The sequence below is a fragment of the Myotis lucifugus genome, unplaced genomic scaffold, assembly GCF_000147115.1.
Source record: "Myotis lucifugus unplaced genomic scaffold, Myoluc2.0 scaffold_16, whole genome shotgun sequence".
NCBI lineage: Eukaryota > Metazoa > Chordata > Mammalia > Chiroptera > Vespertilionidae > Myotis > Myotis lucifugus.
The window spans coordinates 8,456,763-8,475,069 of NW_005871064.1; positions in this window are offsets into that span (position 1 = coordinate 8,456,763).

An 18,307-nucleotide genomic window follows, 5' to 3' on the forward strand; every position below is an offset into this window, starting at 1 on the left:
CAAAACCATATTTACATTAACTGTACATCTATGTTATACATGAGTGACAAACACATAAAATTTTAGACACAACAATTTCCCATGATATCCTAATCCTTTCCTGAAACACAGAGGTGAGTGTCTGTTCTCCTCTGTGATAGGGCAGTGGTGTGGAAAAGCCTCAGAAACTCAGGCATTGCTGTATGAGAGTCCAGGTATGGGATGGAAAGGCCACCCCTCAGGTCTTCTTTGTCCAGAAATATATCCTATCTTGTTCTGTCCCTGAATTGTACCCCAAGACATTCATTCTTTTTCTGTATCAGGACTCACCATGGTCCCTTCCCTTGGAAACAGATATTTCTAGAAAGAGCAGCAATCTACTGAAAGTCACTTCAGGCTATGGATTAGGTTATCCTCTGGCATGGCAAGCTCACAACCTTTGAGTAAGGGACAGAGGGAGGAAAGGCCAGTTTTGGATGATAATCTCCTGTGAGGTCAGTTTGTTTCCTATGAGGCTAACATTTGAAGATGGCAGGCAGAGTATTAGCTCACTAGTTCTCCAAGTGTGGCCCCCAGATCAGTAGCATCAACATTACTTCAGAAATTGGTGGAAATGCAAATTCTTGGGCCCCAGCTCATGAATACTGAATGAGAAACCCTGAGATGGGTCCCAACAATGTGGTTCAACAAGCTCTGCAGGTGATTCTAATTCATGCTTAAGTTTAGGAAACACTGACCCATCTGTCATTTCCACCTCAGGCTCACCCAAATGTAGATTAGATAATCACCTAAGAGTTAGTGAGTTCCTGGTGCTTTCCTGAAATAGGATTTTGATGTCATGAAGAACTGGCTAGAATAAAAGCTTCCAATGCTGGGAGTTGGGAGTGACAAAGGGTGAGTGGGGTGAGATGGAGGGGAATGTTGCTGGTGGAAAGTCCAGATACAAAAGAACAGCAAAGGTTGAGAGATTGCAGGAAGTCAAATATATTACCACTAGAGGCCCAATGCATGAAATTCGTGCAAAAGTAGGCCTTCCTTCCCCCAGTTGCTGGCACCGGCTTCCCTCTGGCACCTGGGACCTGGGCTTTGCTCAGGCCCTGGCTTCATCCAGAAGGACATCTGGAATGAAGTGTGGCCTAATTAACATATTACCCTTTTATTATTATAGATTTTTTTCTAGCTTGGTTCTAGCTTAACTTTAGTATTTTCCATGATCAAACTTTAGGTGACTAATGTGTCGCAGATCTGGATTAAGGCTGCACTGGGAGCCATTTTATCTGGGTTTTTGCTTTTCTGTCTCTAAAGGCAGTAGCAGCAGGTTAAGCTGCCTCCCCATTTGTGAGCTTTCTTCAACCCAAACTTGTGGGGCTTTTTCTTCCTTTTTTTGTAATGAATTCTAATGTACTTACATTTTTCCAGGGATTAGGCCTGACAGTGATAGCCCATCATAAAGTAAGCATTAGGTCATACAACAATATATGAGGAAGAATGAACTACAATTAAGCCAACATAATTGTATGCAAGCAAAGTCTTCCAAATTAGGGAACAATAAATCTTTGGCTCAGAGTAATGAGGAAGTAGGAGATGACAACATTGGAACAGCTCATTCAAGTGGTGTTAAACCTCACAATGAAAGAAGAACACACAAGAAAAAATCACAATGGATTTTAAATCCAAAGAAATCAGCCTTTCCCCCTAAACACAAGACTTGTACTTTCTAAGGTGCATTGTTATTGCCAAGCACTTAATTCCCTCCTGGTTTGTTGTTGGATGAACAGCCGTCTTACCTTTTCACTATATCCAGTGTTCAGTTATTAGGGTAATGGAAAAGACCCTTTTCAAGAAATACTCAAACCTAAAGCTAATCAATACAATGTTCAAATTAAGTCATAATTCAGTCTGCGTATTAACCAATATTTTCATTCCATCAAACAACTGAGCTTACACTTTTCTTCAAATGGCTGTTTAAACCTCTCCAGGCTCTATAGAGTAGAAGCAGAATTTTTTAAGTAGTTTTTCCTCCTACAAGTCATCTAGAAAACTGACCTAGTCTCAGAGAGGAAATGTGACTATGAGGAACTTGGAGGTCCATGCTAAAATGAATGTGGTAATACTTTTTATCTGTTCCTGGTAGAGGAGCCGAGAGGCCATTGTATTGTCAACGTTTAAACAAAGGGCAGAGAGATAGGAGCTCCCTTTATCTTCAGAAATTATTTGTTGACTTGGGACTCTGTAGCCCAGGATTAAATAATTCTGGCTGAGTCTATTTGTTCCTATACTACCCATATCATTAAAGAAAGACCTTCATAATTAGGACATTAGTAAACTAACAACTCGCTAATCACAGAAATAATATTTAATGAGATTTTACTAGACTCTCCAATATGGCCTAGTCATTACCTAAACAAATCATAGAGTCATTCCTTTTACCAAGAATACATGTTCCATTGTAGGGGTGGGTGGGGTTAAGATTAAGACACTTGACAGATCATAGACTAGTTAAGTGCCTAATTATGAACTACAGAGTGTCAAATAATATGGACACTTTTATAGAAGATAAATTACATAGAACAGAGAAGCTTGAAAATACAGGAATTGATTGTGGATGACAAAAGGGGTTCTATGGGACGTAACCTCACAGGGTGAACTGACCATAAATTCCTAACCCGGCAGGTGATAGTGAGTAGTAATACCCCAGGCCTAAAACTTTTTTAATGAAAGGTTTTAAGCCAGCCCTATCCATTGTTCCTATGCATCTAGATTAATACACCTTTAAAATACCAGAAGTAATACCCCTCAAAGGGGGTATTAATACTTAAGAAAGCATATAATCTTAACTCTCCTGTAATCTAATCCCCACCTTACTTCCTACAATCTTCCTTATATCTCATCCTTAATATCAAAAGCATAAAAGAAGCTGAAAAACTGTTATTCTTGACAGCATTTGAAATCTTGCTCCCTGGCATATGTTTGGCTCAAATAAACTCATAAAATTGTTCTACAGGTTTGGATGTTTCTTATGTTGACAAACTTGACTTGAAATTCTTTGCAAGACAGCATAGATCCTGCTTTCCACCTTCCTTCTTATATTTTCCCTGTAAACCTACAGAAAATGGGTATCCACTTTTCAGTCTAATTAAAAACCAGCTGGACTGCCCTAACCGGTTTGGCTCAGTGGATAAAGTGTCGGCCTAGTGACTCAAGGGTCCTAGGTTAGATTCTGGTCAAGGGCATGTATGTACCTTGGTTGCCGGTGCATCCCCAGTAGGGGATGTGCAGGAGGCAGCTGATCGATGATGTTTCTAACTCTCTATACCTCTCCCTTCCTCTCTGTAAAAAATCAATAAAATATATTAAAAAAAAAAAAAAACAACAGCTGGGCCATAATCTCACTAGGGACTGTATTTTTTTAAAATATATTTTATTGAATTTTTACAGAGAGGAAGGGAGAGGGATAGAGAGTTAGAAACATCGATGAGAGAGAAACATCGATCAGCTGCCTTTTGCACACCCCATCCTGGGGATGTGCCCGCAACCAAGGCACATGCCCTTGACCGGAATCGAACCCACGACCCTTCAGTCCGCAGGCCGACGCCCTATCCACTGAGACAAACTGGTTAGGGCTAGGGACTGTATTTTATCACATTAGATTTCATAGACTAACCCAGAAATCATCTAAAAATCAGTTCTCAATCAAGGAAACAGGTAGAAAAAAAGCACCAGACTATTTGGAATCTAAAAAAAAGCTATAGATTTTGAAAATTTCCCTAAATAAAGATAAAAAAAATAAAGAGCCAGAGAGAAAAGCACAGAGAATCTGAGATGGAGGAAGAAAGGAGCAATGAGAGAGAAAAAAAAAAAAAGACAAAGAGAAAGGAGGAAAATCAGGGAGGAGAACATGAAAAACAACAATAAAAAAGTTAAAGAGAAGAAAAAATCAGGATATTTGAAAAACTTCATGTTTTGTGTGAAAAGTATCACATGATCTTACTCACATGTGGAATCTAATGAACAAAATAAACTGATGGAAAAAATAGATCCAGAGACATAGAAGCATGGAACAGACTGTAGAATCTTAGTGGAAAAGTGAGGGTAGGTGGGTGTGTGGGAAGAGATCAACCAAAGAGCTTGTATACATATATGTATAACCCACAGACAGGACAATAGGGTACTGAAGGCCTGGGGCGGGGGTGAGGGTGGGCTAGAAGGGGTCAATGGGGGGCAAGGGGGACATATATAATACTTTCAACAATAAAGATTTTTTAAAAATGAAACATATTCTGTGCCTTTGTGAGATTTTTATTTATTTGTTTGTTTGTTAACCTGTTGACAATTCTCTAATTGGTCTCTCACCTTATGTGATTGGTTTTAGAACTGTGATTAGTTATGAAGAAGAAAGAGGGATATAATTTGTCCCCCCAAAATGTGCCACCTCAGCATGTGAATTATTTTGAGCTGAAGACAATCAAGACCTATCAGATTCAAGAAAAACTTTTAACTCTCCCTTACCTATCTGAAATAATTTAGATGGGGGCCTGTCTCAGACAGCTTTTATCTGAATGACCTATCTGTATGGCAAAACAAAGAGCTAATTACCACACATCCGCCCTTCTTACTGTCCTGTGAATTATCCTTCTCCCCTTTAAAGCTCCAGGCCTTTCTTTCTTTTCTCAGCTCACTATAACAGGAGGAGCAGGGGCATATGTCTTTTGTTTTCACTATAGTGACAGACACAATTCTAGACCCACTGCCTATGCATTCTACCTGCTAACCTATTCACCTGAATACACAGGGTAGGTAGAAGCTCTTTTTTTGGTGGAGACAAATGAAGCTGAAGCTGTGAGGACAAAGAAAATCAGGGGACTCCCTCTTACCCCAGAAACGGAGCATGCATGTATTAGAAAAGCTTATGCTTACTAATTACATACATTTCATTTAACTTTACATCTTTTTTGCTTAACTAAAGGGAAAATGTGAATTATTTTTAAAAACCAAACAGAATGAAAATGCAAAAAAGAAACCATTTTGATTCAAATCTTGGCAAATAACCAACTTGCAATAGCTTGAAGATTTAATATTATTACATGCAATAAATAAATAAATAAATAAATAAATAAATAAATAAATAAAGCCTAATGCTCATCCAAGCATATTTCAATCAAAACTCTCTCTGGGAACCTTCCTACTGACAATACAATTTCGTGCAAAATAAACAATAAGATGCAAAAACTACAGTAAGCAGTTTAGGAAATTACATATCAAATATCTTCCTAAGAGCCTGGGGGTCTTACTGAGCAGAAGTTTTGCCTAACAGGTCTCATTGCATATGCAGATTTAAATAATTCACTTGTTTAAGAAATCTCCTATTTCTCTATTTATTCAAGCATTTCAGCAGTCGGTTGTCGCCAGTAGTCATGCCAAGAGTCAAAGGGAAAAAAAAAAGGTTATTTTTCTAGTTTTGAAGGAAGTGATAGGAAAACAAGTAGCAAGCCTAGGATTTTGCAGTAAAGTCGGGTAACAATAGTACCTTCAGTCAAAATCTATTCTCCATTAAGTATGATTTCAGAACTGAATATTTGTTTGGGCAAGGTTCGCTACTTAGCCAAGTGGTCTCCAACTCTCTTATTATGCAAGTGAGGATCCCAGAGAAAGATGGTACCCCAGGTCACAAGACCAGTGAGTATAAGCACTGAATGCGACAACATTCCTCTTTTTACTACTAAAACCTACCACACATGCATCCTGTATGCCTGAATAAATGTATACATACTAGAGGCCTGATGCACGAAATTCATGCAAGAGTAGACCTTCCTTCCCCTGGCTGCTGGCACTGGCTTCCCTCTGGTACCCAGGACCCGGGCTTCCCTCCAGCCACCAGCAGGCACCCGGGACCTGGGCCTCTTTTGCAGCCCTGGCTTCATCCCGAAGGTTGTCCGGAAGGATGTCTGGTCTAATTAGCATATTATACTTTTATTATTATAGATAAAATCTTTAATATCTGTGTGTATCCTCCCAGAATTCCAAGTTAGTTAAACTTTGATTAAATTGAATAAATCTCCAGTTTTCTCATGTACTCAACAATTTTCTCTGATGATTTAGCCATAATAGAATATAAAATAAAAGACAAAGACATAAACTAACCATATCTTCTGTAAGAGAGGAAATTAACAAAACTAATGTCTACATGCAAACAGTACTGAGGTAGCTATTCAGAGGCATTAGTCTGAAGTTTGAATGGAAATGATTTGATTGCCAAAATTCTTAAACTTTCAAAGGATGCATTTTTATTTCAGTCCAATTTTTTAAAGATTTTTTTTTTATTAAGCATTTATTGGAGGGGATATAAAAACACTGTTTATCACCTCTTTTTCAGATAAAAGTGGCCCACAGAATCTAAGGCACTTATTGATTATAAAAGCATATTATAGGGTGTGGGCTTAGTTGACATGTTTTTTGTGATTTCCAGACTCTGTATCACACTTTCAATTTTTCTCTTTAAAACTCTCACAGGCATTCCAAGATAACAACTTTATATATATATATATATATATATATATATATATATATATATATATAGTCACTGTGCCTAGGACACTGGTAAATTCAAAGTGAAAGAAATTGTTCTACTTCTAGTAGTACTTGCTGGGATAAAATGACCTTTTTATATGAAAAGTTAATTGACAGTTCAAGGCTATTCAGTGACAAAAGAATAGCATGGAGGGAAAGACGTATTCAATCAAGTGTGGGAGACCCTGTGCTGAGCTCTGGGGATCAAGGAAGCTCTCCTGGGAAAAGAGACATGCATGGGATAGACATTGATGAGAAAGTAAATCTTTCATTTGAAAAAAAAGTCAAGGGGTAGTGGTGGAGGAGAATATAGGGGGGATAAATGGTGATGGACGGAGACTAGACTTGGGGTGGTGAACACACAATACAGTGTACAAATGATGTGTTGTAGAATTGTGCACACAAAACCTGTATAATTTTGTTAACCAGTGTCACCCCAATAAATTCAATATTTTTTTTAAGTCTGGGAAGATAAACACCAGATTATTAATAGTGTTTTCTTCTGATGAAAGTTGTAACATTATGGTATTCAAGTGAGAAGAGACTTAAAGTTAGCTTATATACATCAGCTATTGAGAATTTTAGGATAAAATATCAATTTCCATATTACTGGTACAGTTATAAGAAAAACAGTAAGTTAGGGTTTACAGGACAGGTGGACAGTTTGAACAAAGTAGCAGAGGCAATGTCTGCATAGCATTATGGGAGTGGAGAGGATAGCAGGTATCTGGGATCCTATTGTGACTGGTGGTAGGATGACAGAGTGCTCACAGAATTTGCACTTCAGTTTAAGAAATGTTATGAAGCCCTAGCTGGTTTGGCTCAGTGTCCCAGGTTTGATTCTAGTCAAGGGCACCTGCCCAGGTTGTGGGCTCGGTCCCCATTGCAGGAGGCAGCCAATCAATGATTCTCTCTCATCATTGATGTTTCTATCTCTCCCTCTCCCTTTCTTTCTGAAATCAATAAAAATATTTTAAAAAGGAATTTTATAAAGTTTATATGCACTTTTATCACCTAGCCCTATAAATATAAAGGCCTAGATTATAATTACTGACCAGAGGTGTAATCTTTCCTCTGTGACAGCTGATGTTGGAGGAATATTGGAAATACGGACAGGTCTGGTAACCAGCCCCTCAGGTGGTATCTGAGAGCTTGATCAAGGGACCAGGTGATAAATGGCTCAGCCATCCTTTCTGTCTTTTGTTTCACTTCCAACATGTTTGAGATGTTATGTAGCAGTGTGTTTTCACAATATTAAAATGTAAGCAAATTCGATGTAACATTTATGCAGTCCTTTTAAAAAATCAATTTTACTAAACAAAAATAAATAAATAAATACATAAAAAGGATCAGTTGAGCCTACCTCGTATACATACCAACTTCACAGAATACTTCTTTGTACTTGGTAGTCTTTTACTATCTCTCACTGCACTTAGCATAGAATTGCAAATTCGTATTGATTGATTAAACCAATTTAGACTGGTTCACTTGCAGATGGCCCAAAGGGAAAAACACAAAAACAAAACAGAAAGAGAAAATCCAAGTTCTTTCACTTTCAGAGTCTTTGGATACTTTGTAATACAAGGAACAAAGCTTTCCTCAGTCACTAGTTTCTTTTTCCAAGATCCCATATAGGTTATTATTGTGCCTTTTTTTTGTTTGTTTGTTTGTTTGTTTTTCTCTCCTCACAATTTGTAAACAGAGGAAAGTAAAACAGGCATCGTTCCTAGTAATTTGTAGTCTCAGACCATCTTCTTGCCATTTTCCCCTGAGTTATTAATTACAGCATAATAGAAGAAAATCTCAAAAACACACCTCCTTCCAATGAATAGGACTAGCTTTACAGTTTTAAGAAAGTAGCCAACTCTCTTTCCCTTAGAACTATGTGAATTGTGTACACACCCAATCCAACCTGAACTCTTCATCTACAACTTTTATGAACCAGGGAGGGTTGGGGAGACAAAAGCTGAAACTAATGTGTGACTGCTCATACTCTGATTAACTCTGTTCACAGTGACCTCAACAGAAAAAGACCACTTTATTTTATTAATTTATTTTTTTATGAAGAGAAAGAGGAAATAGCAGTTGGGGATAAAAAACTGTGGCAATATTTCTACCCATGGAAATATTAATTTCTCAACATCTAAACAATCAGAAACATAAAAAAATGATCCCAAGTTAACTACATAGGTCATTCAGGCTTGTACTGTGACTCTCATGAGTCTCATGCCTTTATTTTGGGAAATGATTATTATTTTTGGCACCAACCTCAACTCTTAGAGGGGTGTTCTTATGGATATGTTTCTTAAAAAAAAACAACAAAAAAACATTTCATTGATTTTAGCAAGAGAGGAAGAAAGAGGGAGGGAGAGAGAAACATCAATGGGCTGTCCCCTGCATGCCTTGTACCGGGGGATCCAATCTGAAAACAGGCACATGCCCTGACCAGGAATCAAATCGGTGACCTCTCAACCAACTGAGTGACACTGGCCAGGGCAATATATTTCTTGATGATCTATGTTAGTGTTATCTCTATCCAACTTATTATATACTAGAGGCTCCATGCATTAAATTCATGTACTTGAGGTGGGGGGGGGGTCCCTCAGCCCAGCCTGTGCCCTTGGGGGATGTCCAACTGATGGCTTAGGCCCGCTCCCTGAACATCCTTAGTGGTGCTGTGGAGGCAGAAGAGGCTCCCACCACTGTTGCTGTGCTCACCAGCCCTGAGCCCGGCTTCTAGCTGAGCTGCACTCTCCCTGTGGGATCTGGCCCAAACCGGCTCTCCAATATCCCCCAAGGGGTCCTGGATTGCGAGAAGGCACAGGTGAGGCCAAGGGACCCCATCAGTGCACGATTAGAGCCGGGGAGAGACACTGGAGGTTGGCCAGCCTGGGAGGGACCAAGAGAGGGCTCCACGGCTTGTCCAGCCCGAGTCGCTCAGTCCTGATTGGCCAGACCCCAGCAGCAAGCTAACATACCAGTCAGGGTGTCTGCCCCCTGGTGGTCAGTGCATGTTATAGCAAGTGGTTAAGCGGCCTTAGCATATCATTAGCATATTACGCTTTGATTGCTTGAACAGCCTACCAGTTGACCGGACACTTAGCATATTAGGCTTTTATTACATAGGATTAACTATTTACTTTATATCACCTCTTGGGATTATGATATTCATCACTCTATTTTATTTTTTTAAAATTTTATTTTATTGTTTAAAATATTACAAATAGTAGTACATATGTCTCCTTTTTTCCCCATTGAACTTCTCCCAGCCTCTCCTACCCACTGGCACATGCCCTCACTATCCCGGCCCCCAGTGTCTTACAACCATTGGTTATGCTTATATGCATGCATACAAGTCCTTTGGTTTATCTCTTACCACCCCATCTCAACCCTCCCCAGCCTTCCCACTGTAGTTTGACAGTCTGTACAATGCTTCTTTGCTTCTGTCTATTTTTGTTCATCAGTTTATAATGTTCTTTATATTCCACAAATGAGTGAGATCATGTGGTATTTTTCTTTCACTGACTGGCTTATTTACTTAGTATAATGCTCTCCAGTTCCATCCATGCTGTTGCAAAGGGTAAGAATTCCTTCTTTTTTTACAGCAGCGTAGTATTCCATTGTGTAGATGTACCACAGTTTTCCAATCCATTCATCTGCTGATGGGCATTTAGGCTGTTTCCAAATCTTAGCTATGGTAAATTGTGCTGCTATGAACATAGGGATGCATATATCCTTTCTGATTTGTGTTTCTAGTTTCTTGGGATATATTCCTAGAAGTGGTATTACTGGGTTAAACGTTCCATTTTTAATTTTTTGAGGAAACTCTATACTGTTTACCACAGTGACTGCATCAGTCTGCATTCCCACTAGCAGTGAAGGAGGGTTCCTTTTTCTCCACATCCTCTCCAGCACTTGTAGTTTGTTGATTTGTTGATGATAGCCATTCTGACAGGTGTGAGATGGTACCTCATTGTTTTTATTTGCATCTCTCAGATGAATAGTGACTTTGAGCATGTTTTCATATGTCTCTTGGCTTTCTGAATGTCCTCTTTCAAAAAGTATCTATTTAAATCATTTTCTCATTTTTTGATTGGATTGTTTATCTTCCTTTTGTTAAGTTGTATAAGTTCACTGTAAATTTTGGAGATTAAACCCTTATTGGAGATAACATTGGCAAATATGTTCTCCCATGCAGTGTGAGAGAGAGAGAGATATGAATGAAAAAGTGGTTGTCTCCTGCACATGCCCTGACCTGGATCAAACCTACAACCAGGTAAGCACCCTTGACCAGAAATTGAACCCATGACCCCTAGGCCTGCAAGCCAGTGCTCCAACCACTTAGCAACACCAGCCAGGGCTGTCAATAGGTTTTAAATGATGCTTCTATATCCCTTTACAGGGTCAAGGCAAAAAAGATGAAGGAAGGAAGGGGAAATGAATCCCTTCATCCTAATCTAACCGGAGTATTCCTACTTTCACTATTTTATACATTGGGCAACATATCTGAAAAATAAAAATCAAATGACTATCAGTCAAGACTATATAATTTTTATCTTGTTTTCTTAATCCTCATCTGAGGATGCTTTTTATTGATTCATAGAGAGAGAGGAAGGTGGGGGGAGATAAATTGGTTGCTTCCTGAATGCTCCACTCCTCAACTGAGGATTAAACCCAGAACATAGGTATGTGCCCTGACCAGGAATCAAATCTGCAACCTTTTGGTGCTGCTCCAATCAACTGAGCCACCTGACCAGTGCAAGAATTTTTAATCTTTAATTAAGTAACACATTTATTTATTTGATAGATACTGATAGATTGACTGATTTTTCCTAGATGCCATTTATATGCAAGAAAAGAATGTAAACTAAATGATTAACCCTTTCCTACCAGTTCCTTCCTTGCCCATCCCAAGGCATATCCTAGATAGTGTTTCTTTTTCTGTTTCCAATATTTTGTTGTACATGCCTTTTTTAAAAGTGTCTTTGTAATACTGCAATAATTTATTTCCTTATTTCCTATCCTCCACGTTCTGATATGAGTTCATTGAAGGCAAAAACTTTTGGCATTTTTCATTGTACACATAATATCTAGCACAGAAGAAGAGCCTAATAGGTGTGTAAATCAAAGTGCCGATTGAATTTGATCTAATCTGAGCAGGAGACCTCAAGAAATTATGTAAATTTCACTCAAAATAGGCAATCAAGTGGGAGAAATACTTTCCTGATCACATAGATTGTATATTCTTTTCACAAAAGAATCTAAGAATCTGTAAAAGACAATTATTATATCTTTGAAATAGCAACACTCTGCCAGTGACTTGAAGACCCAATTACCTGAGTGATGAATGAATTCTTTGCTTCATGCTTTTATCAAATGCTCATTATACAACTACTTTATATATAGGATTGTGCTAGGCACCGTGGGGAGACAAAGATGAACAAACTGGTGTATATATCTGAGGTTCTCATAATATAAGTAAGGAAATAGAACCTACATAAAAACAGAGTCAAATTGTAACTCAAGGCAGAATGAAGGAAGGTGTCAAATTAGTTCCAAGAAGAGAATGTCCTCTAGGAGAGCTCAGAGGGAGACAGAATATTTGGGAACAGGGGCTTTGCTTATGGAATGGAGGCTACTACATGCCTTTGGGAATGGTTAGGAATGAGAGAGGCAAACATGCTGTGTTTATGCACTCACATGGAAGGAGGAGGTGCAGAGGGAGCTTGGATAGGAAGATAAGGTATAGACGACTGCCAAGCTCAGAATGATCAAGAACCCATCAAAATAGGCTGAGCAGCCTGTCAGGAGCAAAAAGTTCAGGTTCAATTGTTTAGTAAGTATTATAGAAGGCTTTAGGTGGGTTACTACTCCTCTAAATCCCTTCCCTGAAAAACAAAAACAACACACACACACACACACACACACACACACACACACATCAATAATTTCCAGGTTCCTGAATCTGCCCAAACAATAACAAAGAAAACATGAGCATTATGCATTATGTTTTTGCAATAGGCCCAGAGACGCTGATTGGCATAGAAACTGACCCATCAGAACCAACTCTGGGTCAACTGTGAGGAGCCAATGGCTGCCTTGGAGGCAGACCCTGACTGGCATATAAACTGACCAATCAGAACCAAATTGGCCAGCAGAGGAGGGCATTTGAGGGGAAGAACAGGCCGGCAGGGGAGGGCCGTTGGGGGCAAGATCAGGCCAGCAGGGAGGGCAGTTAGGGGTGATCAGGCAGGCAGGGGAGGGCAGTTGGGGGTGAGATAAGGCCAGCAGGGAGGGCACTTAGGGGCAATCAGGCAGGGAGAGGCAGTTAGGAGCGATCATGCAGGCAGGCAGAGAGGTTAGGGTGATTAGGCAGGCAGAAGGGTTAGGGGCCATCAGGCAGACAGATTAGTGGTTAGGAGCCAGCAGTCCCAGGGATAGGGCCTAAACCGGCAGTTGGACACCCCCCGGGGGGTCCCTGATTGGAATGGGTGCAGGCTGGGCTGAGGAAACCCCCCGCTCTGTGCACAAATTTCGTGCACCAGGCCTCTAGTGTGTGTGTGTGTGTGTGTGTGTGTGTGTGTGTATGTGTGTGTGTGTATATATATATCATTAAACTTTGATATGGATTAGCAGAGGAAAATATCAAATCTATTATTTTTTGTTTGTTTGTTAAATACTCATTTGCTTAGCTCAGAGGCAAGAAAATGAAAGTTCAAGATGTTCAAGGTCTTTTCATATAACTAACTATAAGGCACTCTAACCAAAACTTATATTTTCTCTCCTTTTGTTTGGTTATCTTTTTATATCATGGGGGAGTAAAACATAATTTTCCTCCTTTCTATCTTGCTAATTTTTTCTGGCTAGACTGATAATCAAATTAAAATGAGATACTTAGCTGTGGCCAGTGTGGTTGCAGGTTTGATTCTCATTCAGGGCACATACCCAGGTTGTGGGTTTGATCTCTGGTTTGGCTGGGTATGGGGGCAACCAATCCATGTGTCTCTCTCTCACATTGATGTTTCTCTTTCTCCCTCTCTCTTTCTCCCTCTCTAAAATAAATAAAAATATATTTAAAATAAAATGAAACAGATTAACAGGAGAAAAGGGCCAACTTTATTATGTATGTACATACAGGGGTTCCCTAAGAATATTGGACCTGAGGGTACATTGGGTAGTTGAGGCTTCCATGCCATTCTGGGGTTGCAAACTCTGATTCCCTCAATATTTGTAAGTGAGGGCATCTGAATGACATAGGGGGGAAAATGCACAGACTTGGCATTTGGATGTTTTAGCCATCTTTTTCCCTATCTAAATAATATTGGCTGCTCATTCAAACTCAGATTCAAATGTTTAAAGCATTGATGAGTAAGAGATTTTGCAATTTAAATACAGAGATCAAATCATCCTTAAAGAATACAAGCTTCCATGGTGGCATTATAAACATCACTGAATTTGTGCTCAGTGTTTCTGAAAACAGACTGAGTGGCAATCTGCTTGTCTTTCAGGTGGAAAAATTAATGCTCCTAACGCTCAGTCAGACCAGGTCCATTTATCGGGAGCATAGAGTTTTTACCTGCCTGGTTCTCACCCTTATAGGCTCACTCTGTACCAGCAGCAGCTGGATCTGCTTCCTAGGAAGGCACATGTTTAGTTCTTTAATGCCCACTTACCTATTACTGGTAAGAAAAAAAAATCCAAAACTTTCAGACTGAATAAGTAAACAAAAACTTTTACTTATAAAAAAAACAAGACTTTTATGGACCTCAATGTAGGACAACTCAGCTTTTAAAATTTTCCTTCGAAATCCAAACTCACTTATTTTTCTTTCTCCCTCTAACAGTTCCCTCTGTGTTCTCTTCACATATGTTTTTTTTTCTCCTTTCTTTATAGCTTATAGTTTATCTCTCCTAGGGGTGTGCATGTAATACAGTCTGGAAGACAAACAAACAACAAACCTGATTTGTTGTGTTTGTGGTATTGTCAATTTCCATGGTGTAAATGTTCTCATCATGACTAATTTGGATTGCATGGGTATGTATGATCAGGCTCTAGTGCACCACTAATTCCTCAATCTCTCTCTCTCTCTCTCTCTCTCTCACACACACACACACACACACACACACACACACACGCATATACACACACACTTAAAAATCCACCAAAAGAAAAAGTGATAGAGAAGAAAACCCTGCAACCAAAGAATATATTCAAGAAATCCCCCACTAATTGAAGTGTCATTTTGGTCTCCTGGTATTTAAAGTTTGGGGCCAGCAAGACCTACCTCTTTTTCGGTACAGTTGAGGAAAAAATTAAGATCTCAACTGGGTTCTTACATTTTTCCTTCTAAAAAAAAGGTGAGCCCTGGGGAAAAGGAAAAAATCTAAGGAGCTTATGTGTGTTTTCATTAGTTGCTTTGAGATTCAGAACTTCAGTTTCATTACTACTTTTAAAAATATTTGTTTCTCTTTAAGTCAGGAGGGAACTGGAGATGATGAACCCAGACACAGTTTCCACCTCAGGGCACAGCATTATAATATTAAAATCTATAATAATAAAAGGGTAATATGCTAATTAGATCAGACATCCTTCCAGACAAAGCCAGGGCCAGAGGGAAGCCCAGGTCCCTGGTGCCAGAGGGAAGCCGGTGCCGGCAGTTGGGAGAAGGAAGGCCTACTCTTGCAGAAATTTCATGCATCGGGCTTCTAATATTTAAATAATGTCTTATAGGTTTTCATACCTTCCTTAACTATTCTTAACATAATATCACCTTGCAATAATTCATCATGGCAATACATTGAAACATTTTGGAGCAAGGGCAAAGGTCATTAACATAAGAAATGAGAATAGCCCAGATAGGAGTGAAAGCTCTGTAAGGGGAAGTACCATTCAGACAAAACCTTAAGCCAGTGGTTCTCAACCTTCTGGCTCTTTAAATACAGTTCCTCATGTTGTGACCCAACCATAAAATTATTTTCGTTGCTACTGTTATGAATTGTAATGTAAATATCTGATATGCAGGATGGTCTTAGGCGACCCTTGTGAAAGGGTTGTTCGACCGCCAAAGGGGTCAGGACCCACAGGTTGAGAACCGCTGCTAAGCAACCATTGGGGTCAAAATTAATATAACTGTGGTTGTCATTAGTACCACTCACTGTAGTTCTTCTTCCTCTTCCTGGCACATGATAATGTTGCATTCCTCCCTTACCTTAAGTTAGGTATAACTAGTGAACGTGCAGGCAGGGAAATGAGAGTGACAGCAATACTTTTTCAAGACAAATGTTTCAAGAGCTGCTGCCATGACAATTTACAATGCTCAATCAAGGTAGTGGAGGCTCAGTCCACCTGGGTCCCAGAGTGAGGATAAAGTGGGACAAAACCTTCAGAAGACTTGTGGTAGAAATGTAAAATGAGCAAAAAATAAAATTTATTTTAAGACTGAGATTTGGAGATTGGTTGTTACACTGTATATAACATGGCCTATTCTGAAGAGTACAGTAACCTAGAGGAGAAGACATAAAATAAGCTATTGGCTTTCAGAGGTAAGAGTGTAGAGGCTCAAAAGAAAATGAAAAATTAGGTTAAATTATTGTCACTTCAAGGAAGATTTTGCCAAGAGTGTAAAAGATGGCTGAACTAATCCTATATTTTGGATGAATGCAGGAGGTGCTCATTCCTGTTGTCCATGCACACGACATATTTAAGGTCCAACAAATACTTCAGAGCATTTGCAAATGTTGCTGCAGCTAGCCAGGAGGAAAAAGTACCCTGTCAAAAGTGTTCCCATCTTTGATTTGAAAATCACTGCTAGATCCAATACAAGGCCTGTGCCAACCTATTACTTCCTCATCATATGGAATAGGCAATATTCCTTCACCATTTTATGATTTATCCATTAAAAAACCATCTATCAAATATCTATTTGAGGCTAACATAGACTTTCCAGTTTTATTTTTATTATACTTAGTAAAATATATAGGGAAGAGAATCAAACAGGAATCAGAAAAACTGGCACCTGCTCAAATTCTGCCAATAAATAGCAATGTTATTTTAGGTAAACAAACCTGAGTCTAAACTTTTCTCACCTGTATGATGAGGGATGGTCTGTAAGATCACGTCTAGATTGAATATCCCCTGATAACATGTATAGAAGCCACAACTCAAAAGGAATACTAATACTTGATCCTCAAAATGACTGTGGTTGGCTGGAAGAAGACAGTCCTCTACTGTTCCATCAGGGGCTATCAAGAACTATGAAGGGATGTGATTTTACCCTGTTTGCCAGCTAACAAGTTAGCCTGCCCCAGTTTCATGGATATGGGCAAAGACATGACACTCCTGAGTCACAGACAAAAGGTTTTATTGCTCACAGCAATAGCAGTAGTGAGAATATCAACATTTCTTGCGCTGGTTCCTTAAGCCCCAATCCCATAGGGTGATGTAAAGAGGGCCAAGTGGCCCCTACACATATACTAGTTGCATTTTAAAAGAAAAACCCTTAGCTTAGGGAAGCCAGGTCTTTTATAATGCACATTAAGCAAGTCTGCCCTTAGCCCCAAAGGGAATCATTATCTTTACTACACTGGGCAGGGAGCGTGACTGCCCTTTGCTCTGGAGGGAGACTATCTCTGTCTTCTATGGCAGTAAGTACACTTGCTTTTGGTTCTGGAGGGAGATACTGGCTCTATTTTCCAAAGCAGTTCCCTATACAAACATCCTTGAAAAGATAACCCGGAACAAAGGCAATCAGTGTGTTTGCTCCTAACACATGCAGAAATATGTGAGACCCATGGAGAAAATAAGTCTCCCCCAAAAAGAACCCATTGTTTGTACAACACCTTGACTTCATCAGCCACTTTGATTAATCTGGAGCTAATTTTTCAATTTATCTCATAAAGCACTTAATTAAGGAATCCAACAGGATTCTAAACAGCAGGATGATGTTAACTTGAAATATTTGACCTCAACAATATCCCCAGGTTCTTGATCCCAGCCAGTTAAACAAGAATGAAACCATTAGAGTCTACCTTAGAAAGCCTTTCTCCTTAAATGTCTGACTTGACCTTTTCATGTGACCCCAGGTGTTCAGGCCGGTGCAGCGGATTGTTTCAGTGATTGCACAGACTCCAACTTGGTCTGCAAGGAGGATGGTGTGGCAATCCTATCATCCATAAAAATGGCAATGAGTTGAGCCTGATCTGAATGCCTCCTAGGGCCGATTGTGTCATTGATTAGGTAAAGTGAGGGACAGATTTTACATGCCCTTTTTTAATGAGAGATTCCAAAACCATATCTAATTATGAAATTGCTAGAACAATGCCAAACCACAGCATTATAAATGATGTATTTCATTTACTATCTAAATATTATAATTTAAAGTTTCTTCTGTTGAATCTACTAAGTGAAAGTCTTTTTTGTTGTTATTTTTAATCCTCAGCCCAGATATTTTTTCCATTGATTCTCACAGAAGTGGAAGGGAGGAGGGAGTGGGGAGAGTCAGAGAAAGGAAGGAGAGAGAGAAATAGAAACATCGAGAGACATATCAATTGGTTGCCTCCTGCATGTGCCCTGATCTGGGCAGATGATCAAACCAGCAACCCAGGTATGTGTCCTTTGGTGTTCAGGCCGATAGTCACTGAGCACTCAGGCCAGGACCTAAGGACCTAAGTGAAAGTCTTATTCTTTTGTAACTCTATGGCCTCTTTATTATTATTATTTTTTTAAAGTGAGACTGAATGTTCACAAAACACCACGTTGGGCA